The 19,097-nt window shown below is 33.2% G+C and overlaps 1 long non-coding RNA gene across 1 annotated transcript in view; it reads left to right on the plus strand.

The window, feature by feature from the left end:
* Positions 1-19,097, plus strand: part of LOC139877477 (uncharacterized) — a 46,703-nt gene that overhangs the window by 19,229 nt on the left and 8,377 nt on the right. The window lies entirely within an intron of this gene.

Raw genomic sequence — 19,097 nt, forward strand, 5'->3', positions numbered from 1 at the left:
TCACCTGAGAATAAACATGCTTTAAACGTCAACAAAAATGTTGGTGAGTTATAGGTTTAACCTATATATATCAAATCGTAACAATAGATCACAAGATTTCATATTTCAATACACATCCCATACATAGAGATAAAAATCATTCATATGGTGAACACCTGGTAACCGACATTAACAAGATGCATATATAAGAATATCCCCATCATTCCGGGACACCCTTCGGATATGATATAAATTTCGAAGTACTAAAGCATCCGGTACTTTGGATGGGGTTTGTTAGGCCCAATAGATCTATCTTTAGGATTCGCGTCAATTAGGGTGTCTGTTCCCTAATTCTTAGATTACCAGACTTAATAAAAAGGGGCATATTCGATTTCGATAATTCAACCATAGAATGAAGTTTCACGTACTTGTGTCTATTTTGTAAATCATTTATAAAACCTGCATGTATTCTCATCCCAAAAATATTAGATTTTAAAAGTGGGACTATAACTCACTTTCACAGATATTTCCTTCCTCGGAAATAAGACTTGGCCACGGATCGATTCACGAACCTATACAAATATGTACATATATATCAAAGTATGATCAAAATATAATTACAACCATTTTTATTATGTTTTAAAGATTTGAGTGTATTAAGTCAGCTGTCCTCGTTAGTAACCTACAACTAGTTGTCCACAGTTAGATGTACAGAAATAAATCGATGTATATTATCTTGAATCAATTCACGACCCAGTGTATACACGTCTCAGACTAGATCACAACTCAAAGTATATATATTTTGGGAATCAACCTCAACCCTGTATAGCTAACTCCAACATTACTGCATATAGAGTGTATATGGTTGTTCCAAATAATATATATACATGGGTCGATATGATATGTCAAAACATTTGTATACGTGTCTATGGTATCCCAAGATTACATAATATATTAGAATACATGTATAATACAATATAATTTAGCTAGAATATGATTTGTATAGATTTGTTAAACATTTCCCGTAGCTAAAAAGATCAAAAATATCTAATCTTGTTTTACCCATAACTTCTTCATTTTAAATCCGTTTTGAGTGAATCAAATTACTATGGTTTCATATTGAACTCTATTTTATGAATCTAAATAGAAAAAGTATAGGTTTATAGTCGGAAATATAAGTTACAAGTCGTTTTTGTAAAGGTAGTCATTTTAGTCGAAAGAACGACGTCTAGATGACCATTTTAGAAAACATACTTCCACTTTGAGTTTAACCTTGATTTTTGGATATAGTTTCATGTTCATATGAAAAATCATTTTCCCAGAAGAACAACTTTTAAATCAAAGTTGATCATAGTTTTTAATTATCCAAACCAAAACAGCCACCGGTTTCACTACGACGGCGTATATCCGATTTTATGGTGTTCATCGTGTTTCCAGGTTTTAAATCATTAAGTTAGCATATCATATAGATATAGAACATATATTTAGTTGATTTTAAAAGTCAAGTTAGAAGGATTAACTTTTGTTTGCGAACAAGTTTAGAATTATCTAAACTATGTTCTAGTGATTACAAGTTTAAACCTTCGAATAAGATAGCTTTATATGTATCAATCGAATGATGTTATGAACATCATTACTACCTCAAGTTTTCTGGATAAAACTACAGGAAAGGATAAAAATGGATCTAGCTTCAAAGAATCCTTGGATGGCTTGAAAGTTCTTGAAACAGAATCATGACACGAAAACAGTTCAAGTAAGATTTTCACTCGAAATAAGATTGTTATAGTTGTAGAAATTGAATCAAAGTTTGAATATGAATATTACCTTGAATTAGAAAGATAAACTACTGTAAATAACAAAGGTTCCTTGATCTTAGATGATTACTTGGAATGGATTAGAAAGCTTGGAAGTAGACTTGCAAACTTGGAAGTATTCTTGATTTTTATGAAACTATACTTATGGAATTTATGAAGAACACTTAGAACTTGAAGACGGAACTTGAGAGAGATCAATTAGATGAAGAAAATTGAAGAATGAAAGTGTTTGTAGGTGTTTTTGGTCGTTGGTATATGGATTAGATATAAAGGATATGTAATTTTGTTTTCATGTAAATAAGTCATGAATGATTACTCATATTTTTGTAATTTTATGAGATATTTCATGCTAGTTGCCAAATGATGGTTCCCACATGTGTTAGGTGACTCACATGGGCTACTAAAAGCTGATCATTGGAGTGTATATACCAATAGTACATACATCTAAAAGCTGTGTATTGTACGAGTACGAATACGGGTGCATACGAGTAGAATTGTTGATGAAACTGAACGAGGATGTAATTGTAAGCATTTTTGTTAAGTAGAAGTATTTTGATAAGTGTCTTGAAGTCTTTCAAAAGTGTATGAATACATATTAAAAACACTACATGTATATACATTTTAACTGAGTCGTTAAGTCATCGTTAGTCGTTACATGTAAATGTTGTTTTGAAACCTTTAGGTTAACGATCTTGTTAAATGTTGTTAACTCATTGTTTATTATATCAAATGAGATGTTAAATTGTTACATTATCATGATATTATGATATATAATATATCTTAGTATGATATATATACATTTAAATGTCGTTACAACGATAATCGTTACATATATGTCTCGTTTCGAAATCATTAAGTTAGTAGTCTTATTTTTACATATGTAGTTCATTGTTAATACACTTAATGATATATTTACTTATCATTTAACATAATTAACCAAGTGTATCAATATCTTAATAAGATTCATATGTACCTAGTAAGACGTTGTTATAACGATAATCGTTATATATATCGTTTTCGAGTTTCTTAATTTAATAGTCTCATTTTTATGTATATAACTCATTGTTAAAATATCTAATGAGATACTTACTTATAATAAAATCATGTTAACTATATATATAACCATATATATGTCATCGTATAGTTTTTACAAGTTTTAACGTTCGTGAATCACCGGTCAACTTGGGTGGTCAATTGTCTATATGAAACCTATTTCAATTAATCAAGTCTTAACAAGTTTGATTGCTTAACACATTGAAAACATTTAGTCATGTAAATATCAATCTCAATTAATATATATAAACATGGAAAAGTTCGGGTCACTACAGTACCTACCCGTTAAATAAATTTCGACCCGAAATTTTAAGCTGTTGAAGGTGTTGACGAATCTTCTGGAAATAGATGCGGGTATTTCTTCTTCATCTGATCTTCATGCTCCCAGGTGAACTCGGGTCCTCTACGAGCATTCCATCGAACCTTAACAATCGGTATCTTGTTTTGCTTAAGTCTCTTAACCTCACGATCCATTATTTCGACGGGTTCTTCAATGAACTGAAGTTTTTCATTGATTTGGATTTCGTCCAACGGAATAGTGAGATCTTCTTTAGCAAAATATTTCTTCAAATTCGAGAAGTGGAAAGTGTTATGTACAGCCGCGAGTTGTTGAGGTAGCTCCAGTTGGTAAGCTACTGGTCCGACACGATCTATAATCTTGAATGGTCCAATGTACCTTGGATTTAGTTTCCCCCGTTTACCAAATCGAACAACGCCTTTCCAAGGTGAAACCTTAAGCATGATCATTTCTCCAATTTCAAACTCTATATCTTTTCTTTTACTGTCCGCGTAGCTCTTTTGTCGACTCTGGGCGGTTTTCAATCGTTGTTGAATTTGGATGATTTTCTCGGTAGTTTCTGGTATTATCTCCGAACCCGTAATCTGTCTATCCCCCACTTCATTCCAACAAATCGGAGACCTGCACTTTCTACCATAAAGTGCCTTAAACGGCGCTATCTCAATACTAGAATGATAACTGTTGTTGTAGGAAAATTCTGCTAACGGTAGGTGTCGATCCCAACTGTTTCCGAAATCAATAACACATGCTCGTAGCATGTCTTCAAGTGTTTGTATCGTCCTTTCGCTCTACCCATCAGTTTGTGGATGATAGGCAGTACTCATGTCTAGACGAGTCCCCAATGCTTATTGCAATGTCTGTCAGAACCTTGAAACAAATCTACCATCCCTATCAGAGATAATAGAGACGGGTATTCCATGTCTGGAGACAACCTCCTTCAAATACAATCGCGCCAACTTCTCCATTTTGTCATCTTCTCTCATTGGCAGGAAGTGTGCTGACTTGGTGAGATGATCAACTATTACCCAAATAGTATCATAACCACTTGCAGTCCTTAACAATTTAGTAATGAAATCCATGGTAATGTTTTCCCATTTCCATTCCGGGATTTCAGGTTGTTGTAGTAGACCTGATGGTTTCCGATGTTCAGCTTTGACCTTAGAACACGTCAAACAGTCTCCTACATATTTAGCAATATCGGCTTTCATACCCGGCCACCAAAAGTGTTTCTTGAGATCTTTATACATCTTTCCCACTCCGGGATGTTTTGAATATCTGGTTTTATGTGCTTCTTTAAGTACCATTTCTCTCACATCTCCAAACCTTGGTACCCAAATTCTATCAGCCCTATATCGGGTTCCGTCTTCCCGAATATTAATATGTTTCTCTGATCCTTTGGGTATCTCATTCTTCAACTTTCCTTCTTTTACAACCCCTTGTTGCGCCTCCTTTATTTGAGTAGTAAGGTTAGTACGAATAATTATATTCATAGCTTTTACCCGTATAGGTTCTCTGTCCTTTCTACTCAAAGCGTCGGCTACCACATTCGCCTTCCCCGGGTGGTATCGAATCTCAAAATCATACTCATTCAACAGTTCAATCCACCTGCGTTGTCTCATATTCAGTTGCTTCTGATTAAATATATGTTGGAGACTTTTATGATCGGTATATATAATACTTTTGACCTCATATAAATAATGCCTCCAAGTCTTTAATGCAAAAACAACAGCGCCCAATTCCAAATCGTGAGTTGTATAATTTTGCTCGTGAATCTTTAATTGTCTAGACGCATAAGCAATCACCTTCGTTCGTTGCATTAATACACAACTGAGACCTTGCTTTGATGCGTCACAATAAATCACAAAATCATCATTCCCTTCAGGCAATGACAATATAGGTGCCGTAGTTAGCTTTTTCTTCAATAACTGAAATGCCTTCTCTTGTTCATCCTTCCATTCAAATTTCTTCCCTTTATGCGTTAATGCAGTCAAGGGTTTTGCTATTTTGGAGAAATCTTGGATAATCTTCTGTAGTAACCAGCCAATCCTAAAAATTAACGTATATGCTTCGGAGTTTTTGGGGTTTCCCACTTTTCAACGGTTTCGATCTTTGCCGGGTCCACCTGGATACCTTCTTTGTTCACTATGTGACCGAGGAATTGAACTTCTTCCAACCAAAATGCACACTTTGAAAACTTAGCGTACAGTTTTTCTTTCCTCAATACTTCTAGCACTTTTCTCAAATGTTCTTCGTGCTCTTGATCATTCTTTGAGTAAATAAGTATGTCATCGATGAAAACAATGACAAACTTGTCAAGATATGGCCCACACACTCGGTTCATAAGGTCCATGAACACAGCTGGTGCGTTAGTCAATCCAAACGGCATAACCATAAACTCGTAATGACCATAACGCGTCCTAAAAGCAGTTTTTGGAATATCATCCTCCTTTATTCGCATTTGATGATATCCAGAACGTAAATTGATTTTTGAATAAACCGACGAGCCTTGTAGTTGATCAAATAAGTCGTCAATTCTCGGCAGTGGATAACGGTTTTTGATGGTAAGTTTATTCAACTCTCTGTAGTCAATACACAACCTAAATGTACCATCCTTCTTCTTGACAAACAAAACAGGAGCTCCCCATGGTGATGTGCTTGGTCGAATGAAACCACGTTCTAATAGTTCTTGCAGTTGGCTTTGCAGTTCTTTCATCTCGCTGGGTGCGAGTCTGTAAGGAGCACGAGCTATTGGTGCAGCTCCTGGTACAAGATCTATTTGAAATTCAACAGATCGATGTGGAGGTAGTCCCAGTAATTCTTTCGGAAATACATCGGGAAATTCTTTTGCGATGGGAACATCATTGATGCTCTTTTCTTCAGTTTGTACTTTCTCGACGTGTGCTAGAACAGCATAACAACCTTTTCTTATTAGTTTTTGTGCCTTCAAATTACTAATAAGATGTAGCTTCGTGTTGCCCTTTTCTCCATACACCATTAAGGGTTCTCCTTCTTCTCGTACAATGCGAATTGCATTTTTGTAACATACGATCTCTGCTTTCATCTCCTTCAGCCAGTTCATGCCAATTATTACATCAAAACTCCCTAACTCTACTGGTATCAAATCAATCTTAAATATTTCGCTACCCAGTTTAATTTCTCGATTCCGGCATATATAATCTGCTGAAATTAATTTACCGTTTTCTAATTCGAGTAAAAATTTACTATCCAACGGCGTCAATGGACAACTTAATTTAGCACAAAAATCTCTACTCATATAGCTTCTATCCGCACCCGAATCAAATAAAATGTAAGCAGATTTATTGTCAATAAGAAACGTACCCGTAACAAGCTCCGGGTCTTCCTGTGCCTCTGCCGCATTAATATTGAAAACTCTTCCGCGGCCTTGTCCATTCGTGTTCTTCTGCTTCGGGCAATTTCTAATAATGTGGCCCGGTATTCCACATTTATAACAAACTACATTGGCATAACTTGCTCCGACACTACTTGCTCCTCCATTACTCGTTCCGACACCATTTGTTCCTTTCGTTCTGTTAACCCCTGGTCCGTAGACCTCACACTTCGCCGCGCTATGACCATTTCTTTTACACTTGTTGCAAAATTTGGTGCAGAACCCCGAGTGATACTTTTCACACCTTTGGCATAGCTGCTTCTGATTGTTGTTGTTGCGGTTGTTATTGTTGTTGGGATGATTGTTGTAGTTGTTGTTGTTGTTGTGCCGTTTGTTGTAGTTGCGATTGATGTTGCGATCGTTGTAGTTGTTACATTTATTTAAATTTGAAAATACAACTAAACTAGTACTTTTACAAATTGAAATAAACTTAAATACAATACTATGAAAATGGAAAATAAATATAATACAACTTTGGATTCAAAATGACCTTCCTAATAAATAATCAACATAACATAATATTGCTGTAATCGACAATCACAACAATCATACATAGGTCGGGGCATTATGGGCTATGTGTGCAATCACAATTTTAATAACTACATTATTAAAACTTAAATATGGCTTGTCCATGGCTACAATGCATGTGTATAACCATGGAATAAAACAATCAACAATTATAATAAATATTCAAGCCATAACAATTAAATCTACAATTTAAAATAGTGATATTCTTTCAATCATATTTGTGCGTCATGAGGTTAAGTCTAGATCAACCGAGTTGACTTTAAAAACCAAAAAGATTTCGACTTTCACCAATATACCACAAAGCTAAATCTAAAGAATAGTCACACGACAATTAAGATGGTGTAAAAGCGGCTCGGATACCACTGATGGAAAATCGTGTGTATTTTTACCAAAACAGATTAACGCAGTGGATAGTTAAAATAATAATCTTTTATTATTTTATGAACTAAATTTAACAAAATTAAATTTTCACTTATTTAATGAAACATGCACACGATTAATCGGTTCCAAAGATCCAGTTACACCATAATAATTGTCAAAATATGTAATTCACAAAGTGAGTAAACGATATACCTTTCTTGAAGAAACTGATGAACGGAGAGAAACCTACGATCAAAAAGTATGACCGTCTCTTTGGATAGTCCACACTACACTTCAAACGACCGTCAATGGATGCTAGTCCAAACCCAAGTAACAAATTAATCAACCCTTGATTAATTAAAATGATAATACTCTGTATTCAAGATTTGGTAAAGAGAAAACAAAAGGATGTTTTTCTCTCGGTTTATGTGTGATAATAGAATGATATATATATTTACAATTGTGTTTCTTTCATTGTAATATATAGCCAAAGTAAACCGCGTTTTTAAAGATACGGACAAGTTGATTTTGAAATCTTATATATTTAAAAAGTCGTATTTCTCAAATACTTTAGGGGTATGTTATGTAACTTATAATTAATAATTTCTATCATGTTGCTTTCATGTGAATAGTAAATTAATTAATTTCGATTCATTTACTATTCATATGAATAGTAAATGAATTAATTTCGATTTACTATTTTGTTACTTGAGTAATATATATACATCATATATATATATTTTATTTGACGTCTCGGTGTATATGTGTGTGACCCCGAAGGCTCAAATAATGTTGGCCATATAGTTATATGTTGTACCTTGCACATTAATCCTACAAATTTGACGGATGAAGTTATGCTTACCTCAAGGAAAATGTCATAATCAAGTCCTTTATGTAGCTACTAATATCGATGAAAGTTGAAACATTTGTTTCTTCAACGAGTGACTTGAAAGATGTATCAGAATGGTTGATATGTATGCTAGTTTCTCATAAGGTCAGGTTATTTTTGTCCCTCTTTGATGTTTATCCTTCAAGTTGCTTAACAGTTCCTGTTGGAGTATGATACAAATTCAAAACGAGCGGAAGCATTTTTAAAACTTTACAAAATCATACTCTTCCACGGATCATTGTACAAAACTTTAGCAAACAAAACAAAATTAACGAAATTAAACAAGAGAAGATTAGAATACAACCTTTGTAGCCTTTTGAAGATCAATCTGAAAAATCCAAAGAATAGTTCCTCTAAACGGTAGACACCCAAAGTTCCAACCTTGTTTCAATCTATACCTTCTACTTAACGGATCTTTTCTTTTTCCTTATTTCCACCAAAACCGAACCCAATTATAGATCTCAAGTATTTTGGTTACTTGAAAAAGAGAAAGAGAAATATCATTTTGTATGTGTGTTTTTGTATTTCAAGTTTCTATATCTTTTCAATACCAAGATTTGGTATTATATAGAATTAAAATTGATACAATAATACATATAATACAAATATAAAGATTTTGAAAGATTTTGAAAGATTTGCAAAATCAAATCTTTATATAAAATAAGATTTACAACTCAAATCAAATCTTATTTATATCAAATCAAATCTTATATATTATATAAAATATGATTATAGTACAAATCTTTATATAAAATAAGATTTATAAATCAAATCAAATCTTATTTATATCAAATCAAATCTTATATATTATATAAAATATGATTTGCAAAATCTAATCAAATCTCTACATATTTAGATTTGTAAGTATATGTACACACATAAAAAAAAACTTACTTAATTTATTAAACCATTAACTAATGATTAATAAATTAATTTCCGATTAGAAGGTATATCAAACAATTTACGATTGGCCTTTGTGTGTGACCGAATAGGATAAATGGACTTTTATTATTTAATGTCATGGGCATATCTTCGGAATATATGTACCACGGTCAAACCACGGTCGAACCATAGCCAACCCGAGAACATATTTCCAACAGACTCCCACTTGCACTGACATTAATAATATTGGCTAGTCTTAAAGACACACCATGTGTAACAACTAGTCTGCTACGTTACACTCCTATATTTTTATTTATATCAATCATCCTTTTGTTCTAGATATCTTTATGAACGTGTGAAATGACCCGACCCAATCCATAGGGACGAATACAATAACATATGATTACATCGCGAGGCATTTGACCTCTATATGATACGTTTTATAAACATTGCATTCTTTTGAAAAGATATACCATAAATGAATATTTAAAATTCAATGTTTTCGACATCTGATGATTGCTACATATAGACAATCACCGTAAATAACAGTTTACAAGAATACTTCCGTTGACAATGCAGTCAAAATAAATACACGGTGATGATTTTGTGAATGCAATGCTTCCTCGAATAAAACATGTATGACTCCATGCACATGGTTTCTCTAACATATATTCAAATAGCGGAAGACTTCTAGGAACCTGAGAATAAACATGCTTTAAACGTCAACATAAAGTTGGTGAGATATAGGTTTAATGCTAGCAGCGTTATAAATATAGACCACAAGATTTCATATACATAAACGTTTTAATAAAAATATTCTAAGTGGTTGAGCACTTGATAACCATACTTAACATTTAATCAACGTCGCATATTCCCTTTATTATGAAATCTCACTACACTGTACCAAGTGTAGTCACCAAAACGAAGTACTGTGCAACCGTTGAATACTGGTCGTCCAGTCCGGTTGGGGTTGTCAGGCCCGATAGATCTATCAACAGGATTCGCGTTTACAATACCACATGTAATTAGTAGTTACCAAGCTACAGGGAAGTATGCCAGTGGTACAACTCAACGTAGAATATATATTTTTAATCACTTGTGTCCATAACGTAAATCATAAAATGCATGTATTCTCATCCCGAAATATTTAGAGTTTAAAAGTGGGACTACACTTTTGCCTTGAAGGTATTTAACTCGACTTGGTCTCCGATAGATATCACGAACCTAACCATATATATAATATATCAACATATTTTCTTTTCAATTAATCGTTACATATATACTTATAATACTTTTAATATTTTCTTAGTCCGTAGTTAGCAGTCCGATATTAGTGGTCCACAATTAGTTGCTCAATAAAATAAATAAATAAAGATCCCATCGTATTCGTATTGATCAGAATTAATCTCGACCCATGGTACCATGTTGTCAAATGACGTGTTGCGTACATAAAGTACCGTGTTGTCAAATGACGTGTTGCGTACAATCATGAGGTCTTATCTTCTCGTGTTGTTTACGGGTGGTCCTGAAATATGTAAAATCAAATCATAAGTAATTATATATAAAATATCATATTAATTAGAAAAGATATGATTAATTTACTTTATCTCCAAATATTTTCGTAGCTAACCTAGCTTCGGATACCCAATCTTGTTTTAGTCGTAGTTTCTTCATTACAACTCCGTTTTTGTTGGTTCAACTTGCCACTTCCTTGGATCGAGTCAAATTTTAAGAATATGAACTGAAAATACCTTAGTTTGTATTCGAAATCACAGGTTATAGGTCAAACTTTGATAAAACTTATGAAAGTGATCATTTCCGTTGTAAAAACATCTAGATGATCATTTTTACAAAAATACTTACACTTTGAGTTATACCATGAGATTTTTATATATTAACATATTCATAAGAAATATCATTTTTCCAGAATATAAACTTCCAATTCAAAGTTCAAGATGGTTTTTAATTATCCAACCCAAAACAGCCCCCGGTTGCACTCCGACGACGTAGATTCAGTTTTTAAGGTGTTCTTTGTAAAACCAAGTTATATCTTGTTAAGTTAGCATATCATTATGATATAATACAGGTCTTGAAGTGTTTTAAAAGTTAAGTTAGAAGGATCTATTTAGTTTGCAAACAAGTTTGAAATCATTCAAACTATGTTCTTGTTGTTAAAATTTTACAACATAAAATAAGATAGCTATATAATTATGAATCGAACAAGATTATGAACAAGGTTACTACCTCAAGTTACTTGGACAAAGTTACTGTAAGAGATAAGAAAAAATCTTGGAATCAAAGAGTGGTGGAGTTAGATCAAAAGGTTGGAAGTATACTTCTTCAAATGGGTGGTTATTTTGATATGTTCTTGAAAGAGTTTTCTTATGGTGTTTAAGGCTTGTAATTGAAGCTAAATGATGGGGAAAATGCTTGGAGATGATCAGGTATGAAGTTAGGAGTATTTTGAGAGAGAAATGAGGGTGTAGGTATGAGAAAATGGAGTGAAGAAATGGTGTTCATTCATAAAAACGTTTTTAGTTTATAAAGAAAGAAAAGGATTCCTAATTTTGTTTTCTTACTAATTATTCATGCTACTTGACAAATCCTAGTTACCTCATATCTAGGGCAGTAATAATGTTGATTAGGATGTTGATTTGATGTGTGTATATATCAATAGTAAATACATATAGAAGCTAGGTATGATACGGGTATATATACCCTAGATATACGTATAGAAATCTTGAGGAAACGGAATGAGAATTCAAATATAGCTATCTTTTGTGAATATACTTATATTGTTTTATGTATTTAAGTCCTTAAAAAGTGATTAAATACATTATATATACAATACATGTATAAGCATTATAGGTTATAAGTATATATATCAAAGAATGTTACGTATAGTTATCGTTTTGAAAACTTAAGTTAGTAGTTTCAAAGTATACTTATAACTCATTGTCATTAGTACACAATGAGATGTTAAACCATCCTTAGATCATGTTAAATATATATAAATACATATATATACACAAACGTATAATTATCGTATGTTATATAGTTCGTGATATCATCGGTCAAATTGGACGGTCAAACGTTGTGTAAAACTCTTTTCAAAAACACAAGTCTCAACAATTTGGATTGCTTATCATGTTGGTAAGGTTTAATTTATGTAAATATTAATCTCATAAGTATAAAACAATTGGAAAAATCCGGGTCGTTACAGTACCTACCCGTTAAATAAATTTCGTCCCGAAATTTGAATGGGATGGTCATGGCTGACAATAAGTATGTTTTCATGACGTATACGAGTTGGAAATTAGAGTTTTATTATCATCAAGTAATATTGATAAAGCAATTTGATTTTTGTGAAGAGTACGAGTGAGGCTATCACCAAAGGGTGAAATGAGTAGGTATAGATTCGTCATATCTTTTGACGTAGATATGATTGATTTCCAAGTTCAAGAGATTTGGAGTAAAATCTTCATGATGAGATTTGATTCTTCGATAATCAAGGAAATTAGAATCCGCTTTAAATGCGATCATCTATTTTGATTGCTCTGTTGGATCTTTTACTATAAATCCACCTCCCTTCATTTCCTTACAACTCATACCTTCTATTCTTCCTCCCTCAATTCATACTTTAAAACATTTATCAGTATGCTTCATCCAATACTGATCCTGGATATACTCTTAACTTTCATCTCTCTCATTCTTCTTTTTCATCTACCTCCGGAGGATTTTATTTATTTCTACTACCTTGGGGTTATAGTATTGTTAATTCTCCCGTGCCTTTACGTTGCAATACGTATTGATATACACGGTTTGTAATTTATTTGTTGTTGTCGAGCTTTATATTTTCTTTTATATTCAATAGTTCCATACTTCTGTTTCCTCTTCCCGACTTCGAGTCAAGCGAATAATGGTCCGGAATTCGCAGGTATGGATTTTGAAATAAACATAGTTAATGTTCTAAGAAGGAAATAGTAATTGCACGATCTTGATTTGGTAAGTTACCAGAATGTCCGAAAAGATAGAATTATCAAGGAGATATGTTCTTAATATGTTTGGAGATTGGGTAGAATGTAAGAGTTGTGTAACATGGCACTTGATGACGTTATGATCTGTGAATCATTATGTTCCATTTAGAAACTCAGTATGAATTACTATAATATAATCACGTTGATCAAGTGTCATTATATTATACTAATTCATGCTTCAGTTTCCAACACTACTTCAAAACATTCATATTTTAAACTCGAATTTTTCAGAATTTAGAAATTAACATAGTTTCTTTTATGTTGTAACGCAAATATTGTGAAGAGATAAATGATTTTTGATGAGGATAGTTGGGAATATATCTTCAAGAATATCGGAGATATTTATAATGAAAAATACGATGATATCTTAGAATATCTAAGATCAGGGAATGACGCGGAAAATCTGTATGTGAAGGTTTAGAATAAGGAGTAATGTTTTTACTAACGGTTTCAGCAGACACTGAATCATTTGAATCCTTTGAAGGTAGATTTCGTCATTGTGATTTGTCCACGACCTCCTTTATACTTTGCTCAATCCGTTTTCCAGTGCCAAATTTTTGGTTCGAGCTTTTCCAATCTATTATTCTTTATTGTCAAACTTCTGACCGTAATTGTTGTCTACTGTCTTTACCACTTTATCAGTCTTTTCCAAAACTTAATAGCACTAATTCGTAGACTGGAGCATTTTTCAGAAACTTCACATTTGAAATATGTAATTCTTGGGGATAGACGTTGTATATATATATATAACTGCCGAAATAGAAATGCTGCGAGATTTCAAAATACCAATTGTTGATTCCGCCAAAGGGGTAACGAGTTGCTGGTACATCTGCTGATAATGTCGTGGAATATAAAAGGTTCCCTGGTAACAAAAGGGTAATCGTATGTATTACAGGTTATAATAAGGCTACTTCGAATGGAAAGTCGAGGTTGACTTGCTGAAACTGTGACAAAATTTGCTATTTTCAAAAGGAATCGCAAAGTTATTTTTGCTAATAAATGCTAAAAGATTTAACGCGGATACGTGTTAAATTATGTCCTTGGTTTCGAGAGCTTTTCAGGTGCAAGACTGCGGGTAATGTGTGGTTGGATCATCATCTCGATTGTCCATTATTTGAAGTGTCTTCAGGAATTTCGAAGGGTTTGATCATAGATTGTAATTGTTAATATACATATGATGTTTTAGGACTTTGAATGATACAAATATTTTTCTGGGTTCCAAGAATCGAATGATGTTCTAGCATAGTTTTGAAGTCAAAGTATAGTTTTGAAAGATGTAAGAGTCCTAAGAGTGATGTCTTCTGTTAAGTCTTGACTTGGATTTCGTTTTGTCGTAATCAAATTTGGATGAAAATAGTTGTTTTGATTTCTATGAAAGAATGTATATTATTGTGAAGGTAGTGAGTATAGTTGATGATTGTTGAATCAGAGTTGAAGAATATAATCATATTAATTGTGAATTTATATATCTCTCGGGTATTACCTACCCGTTAAAAAAAATTTCACAAGTAATGTTTTGTACCAGAGAATTTTATTACAATCTTTATGAAAATATATGTACATATATATCTTCTTCATATGTAATCATGAATTTAATAAGTCAATATAATATTAGACTCATTTGATTTTCGATTTGAGCTAGAATAAGTAATCTCTAAAACGATTAGGAACCACATATTCTTCACAGAATATTAATCAAGTTATGGATCAATACTTCATTATTTATTCTTATATATATTTCTTTAGTGAATCATGTTGATACTCATTGAACTCTTGCTAACTTCGCAAGATATGAATGTTGTTTCCCAGTAAGCTTCGAGTACATTGAAGATGAAAGTGTAAAATCAAACATATTATTGAATAATACACTTGGTTTATTATAAAGCGAAATTCATTGAATTGAAACAGGGATTGTAGTTAACGATGATTAAGTTGCTGACGAAGGACGTACATCATTGCATATTTGTAGTATGAATTTAAACGAGTAGTATCTACCCTTTTTCAATTCATACTTAATAGCTTAGTACGAAAAGATTTATTTTGGTTTCCGAATTCATATATATAAAATATTTATATAAATTCTTCAGAAGAATGAGTTAATACTTCATAACTCGTTGATGCAATATACGCGTTATTGATGATGTCCACGGTGATTCTTGAACTGGTGGAGCTTGTGATGTTAAAGTTGCTGATGATTCTAACGATGTTGACAGCACTGACCGTGTTGGTGAGGCTAAGGGTACTGCTGCTGCTGTTGGTAAAACAAGTCTAGCTTGTACCTTACGCATCATTCTTGTCGGGGTTTCTACTCTTCCTTTTATCATTTCTGTCCACTCATCTGATTTATGGTTAAGGCAGAAATAGGTAATCTCTATGTCTTTAGAGATTACATAATCACCATAGAATGTTTCTCCGATGAAGTTATGAATCAATACTTCATCGTTTGTTGTTGTTGGTACTTCTTGGTATCTATGGTGCGTGTGACGTTGATATCCGAGGTACGGATGGTGATATTGAGGCGTGTGATGCGGATGTGATTGTTGGTGGTGGTAATGATCCTGTTGATGTTGATGATGGTGATAACGTTGATGCTGGTGATGCTGCTGGTGCTTAGGGTATTGAGGCTTGCGATGTTGATGTTATTGACGGTACTGGTTATGCTGCTGATGCTGCTGATGGTGTTTGTAACCTTCGTACCGTATTTTCCAAAGCCACTACCCGAGTGCGAAGCTCGTTGACTTCTTCTATTACACCGGGGTGATTGTCGGTTCGGACGAGCGGATAAATAAAATCTAGAATTTGATGTAGTATATAATCGTGACGAGATACTCTGGAAATGAGAGAGAAAATGGTTTCTTGAACAGGTTCGCTGGTAAGTGCTTCAGGTTCATCGTCAAGAGGGCAATTTGGTTGATGGAAGGGATCACCTTCTTCTTGTCTCCAATGATTGAGGAGGCTACGAACCCATCCCCAATCCATCCAAAATAGATGATGACTGATTGGTTGATCCATTCCGGTCACACTTCTTTCGGAGCTTGAGTGGTATTCCATATCGGAATCCGAGGGACTTCAACTAGTGATGATTCCATTTCGTATGATTGAATAAAGGATTTTTCGATATGAAATGATTTTCCGGCTATCGGGTGGTATTATAATTATATAGAATATCCACATATATAGAACAAAAGATCTCATAGATTACGGAGGGATTTACGGAATATGTCGGACAAAGTTTACAGTAACAGATACGCGTAGATATGAATTAGCAAATACGCTAAGATATGAATTTTGTCTATACACCATTCATGTAATGAATGCAGTAAGACGCGTTTAGACTTAAGATGATAAGCAGGTAATTTCCTACAGATGATAAGTAGATGATTTTCGACACAAAATGATAAGCAAAATTTTGACATGCAGATACGGTCGAAGTCCAGACTCACTAATGCAACCTAACGACTTATCAGTTAGACACACTAATGCAGACCTGGTTCGCTAAGACCACCGCTCTGATACCACATGAAATGACCCGACCCAATCCATAGGGACGAATACAATAACATATGATTACATCGCGAGGCATTTGATCTCTATATGATACGTTTTATAAACATTGCATTCTTTTGAAAAGATATACCATAAATGAATATTTAAAATTCAATGTTTTCGACATCTGATGATTTCTACATATAGACAATCACCGTAAATAACAGTTTACAAGAATACTTCCGTTGACAATGCAGTCAAAATAAATACACGGTGATGATTTTGTGAATGCAATGCTTCCTCGAATAAAACATGTATGACTCCATGCACATGGTTTCTCTAACATATATTCAAATAGCGGAAGACTTCTAGGAACCTGAGAATAAACATGCTTTAAACATCAACATAAAGTTGGTGAGATATAGGTTTAATGCTAGCAGCGTTATAAATATAGACCATAAGATTTCATATACATAAACGTTTTAATAAAAATATTCTAAGTGGTTGAGCACTTGATAACCATACTTAACATTTAATCAACGTCACATATTCCCTTTATTATGAAATCTCACTACACTGTACCAAGTGTAGTCACCAAAACGAAGTACTGTGCAACCGTTGAATACTGGTCGTCCAGTCCGGTTGGGGTTGTCAGGCCCGATAGATCTATCAACAGGATTCGCGTTTACAATACCACATGTAATTAGTAGTTACCAAGCTACAGGGAAGTATGCCAGTGGTACAACTCAACGTAGAATATATATTTTTAATCACTTGTGTCCATAACGTAAATCATAAAATGCACGTATTCTCATCCCGAAATATTTAGAGTTTAAAAGTGGGACTATATACTCACTTTTGCCTTGAAGGTATTTAACTCGACTTGGTCTCCGATAGATATCACGAACCTAACCATATATATAATATATCAACATATTTTCTTTTCAATTAATCGTTACATATATACTTATAATACTTTTAATATTTTCTTAGTCCGTAGTTAGCAGTCCGATATTAGTGGTCCACAATTAGTTGCTCAATAAAATAAATAAATAAAGACCCCATCGTATTCGTATTGATCAGAATTAATCTCGACCCATGGTACCATGTTGTCAAATGACGTGTTGCGTACATAAAGTACCGTGTTGTCAAATGACGTGTTGCGTACAATCATGAGGTCTTATGATTAATCTTCTCGTGTTGTTTACGGGTGGTCCTGAAATATGTAAAATCAAATCATAAGTAATTATATATAAAATATCATATTAATTAGAAAAGATATGATTAATTTACTTTATCTCCAAATATTTTCGTAGCTAAACTAGCTTCGGATACCCAATCTTGTTTTAGTCGTAGTTTCTTCATTACAACTCCGTTTTTGTTGGTTCAACTTGCCACTTCCTTGGATCGAGTCAAATTTTAAGAATATGAACTGAAAATACCTTAGTTTGTATTCGAAATCACAGGTTATAGGTCAAACTTTGATAAAACTTATGAAAGTGATCATTTCCGTTGTAAAAACATCTAGATGATCATTTTTACAAAAATACTTACACTTTGAGTTATACCATGAGATTTTTATATATTAACATATTCATAAGAAATATCATTTTTCCAGAATATAAACTTCCAATTCAAAGTTCAAGATGGTTTTTAATTATCCAACCCAAAACAGCCCCCGGTTGCACTCCGACGACGTAGATTCAGTTTTTAAGGTGTTCTTTGTAAAACCAAGTTATATCTTGTTAAGTTAGCATATCATTATGATATAATACAGGTCTTGAAGTGTTTTAAAAGTTAAGTTAGAAGGATCTATTTAGTTTGCAAACAAGTTTGAAATCATTCAAACTATGTTCTTGTTGTTAAAATTTTACAACATAAAATAAGATAGCTATATAATTATGAATCGAACAAGATTATGAACAAGGTTACTACCTCAAGTTACTTGGACAAAGTTACTGTAAGAGATAAGAAAAAATCTTGGAATCAAAGAGTGGTGGAGTTAGATCAAAAGGTTGGAAGTATACTTCTTCAAATGGGTGGTTATTTTGATATGTTCTTGAAAGAGTTTTCTTATGGTGTTTAAGGCTTGTAATTGAAGCTAAATGATGGGGAAAATGCTTGGAGATGATCAAGTATGAAGTTAGGAGTATTTTGAGAGAGAAATGAGGGTGTAGGTATGAGAAAATGGAGTGAAGAAATGGTGTTCATTCATAAAAACGTTTTTAGTTTATAAAGAAAGAAAAGGATTGCTAATTTTGTTTTCTTACTAATTATTCATGCTACTTGACAAATCCTAGTTACCTCATATCTAGGGCAGTAATAATGTTGATTAGGATGTTGATTTGATGTGTATATACCA

This window comes from Rutidosis leptorrhynchoides, chromosome 1 (genome assembly GCF_046630445.1).
Source record: "Rutidosis leptorrhynchoides isolate AG116_Rl617_1_P2 chromosome 1, CSIRO_AGI_Rlap_v1, whole genome shotgun sequence".
In the NCBI taxonomy this organism is placed as follows: Eukaryota; Viridiplantae; Streptophyta; class Magnoliopsida; order Asterales; family Asteraceae; genus Rutidosis; species Rutidosis leptorrhynchoides.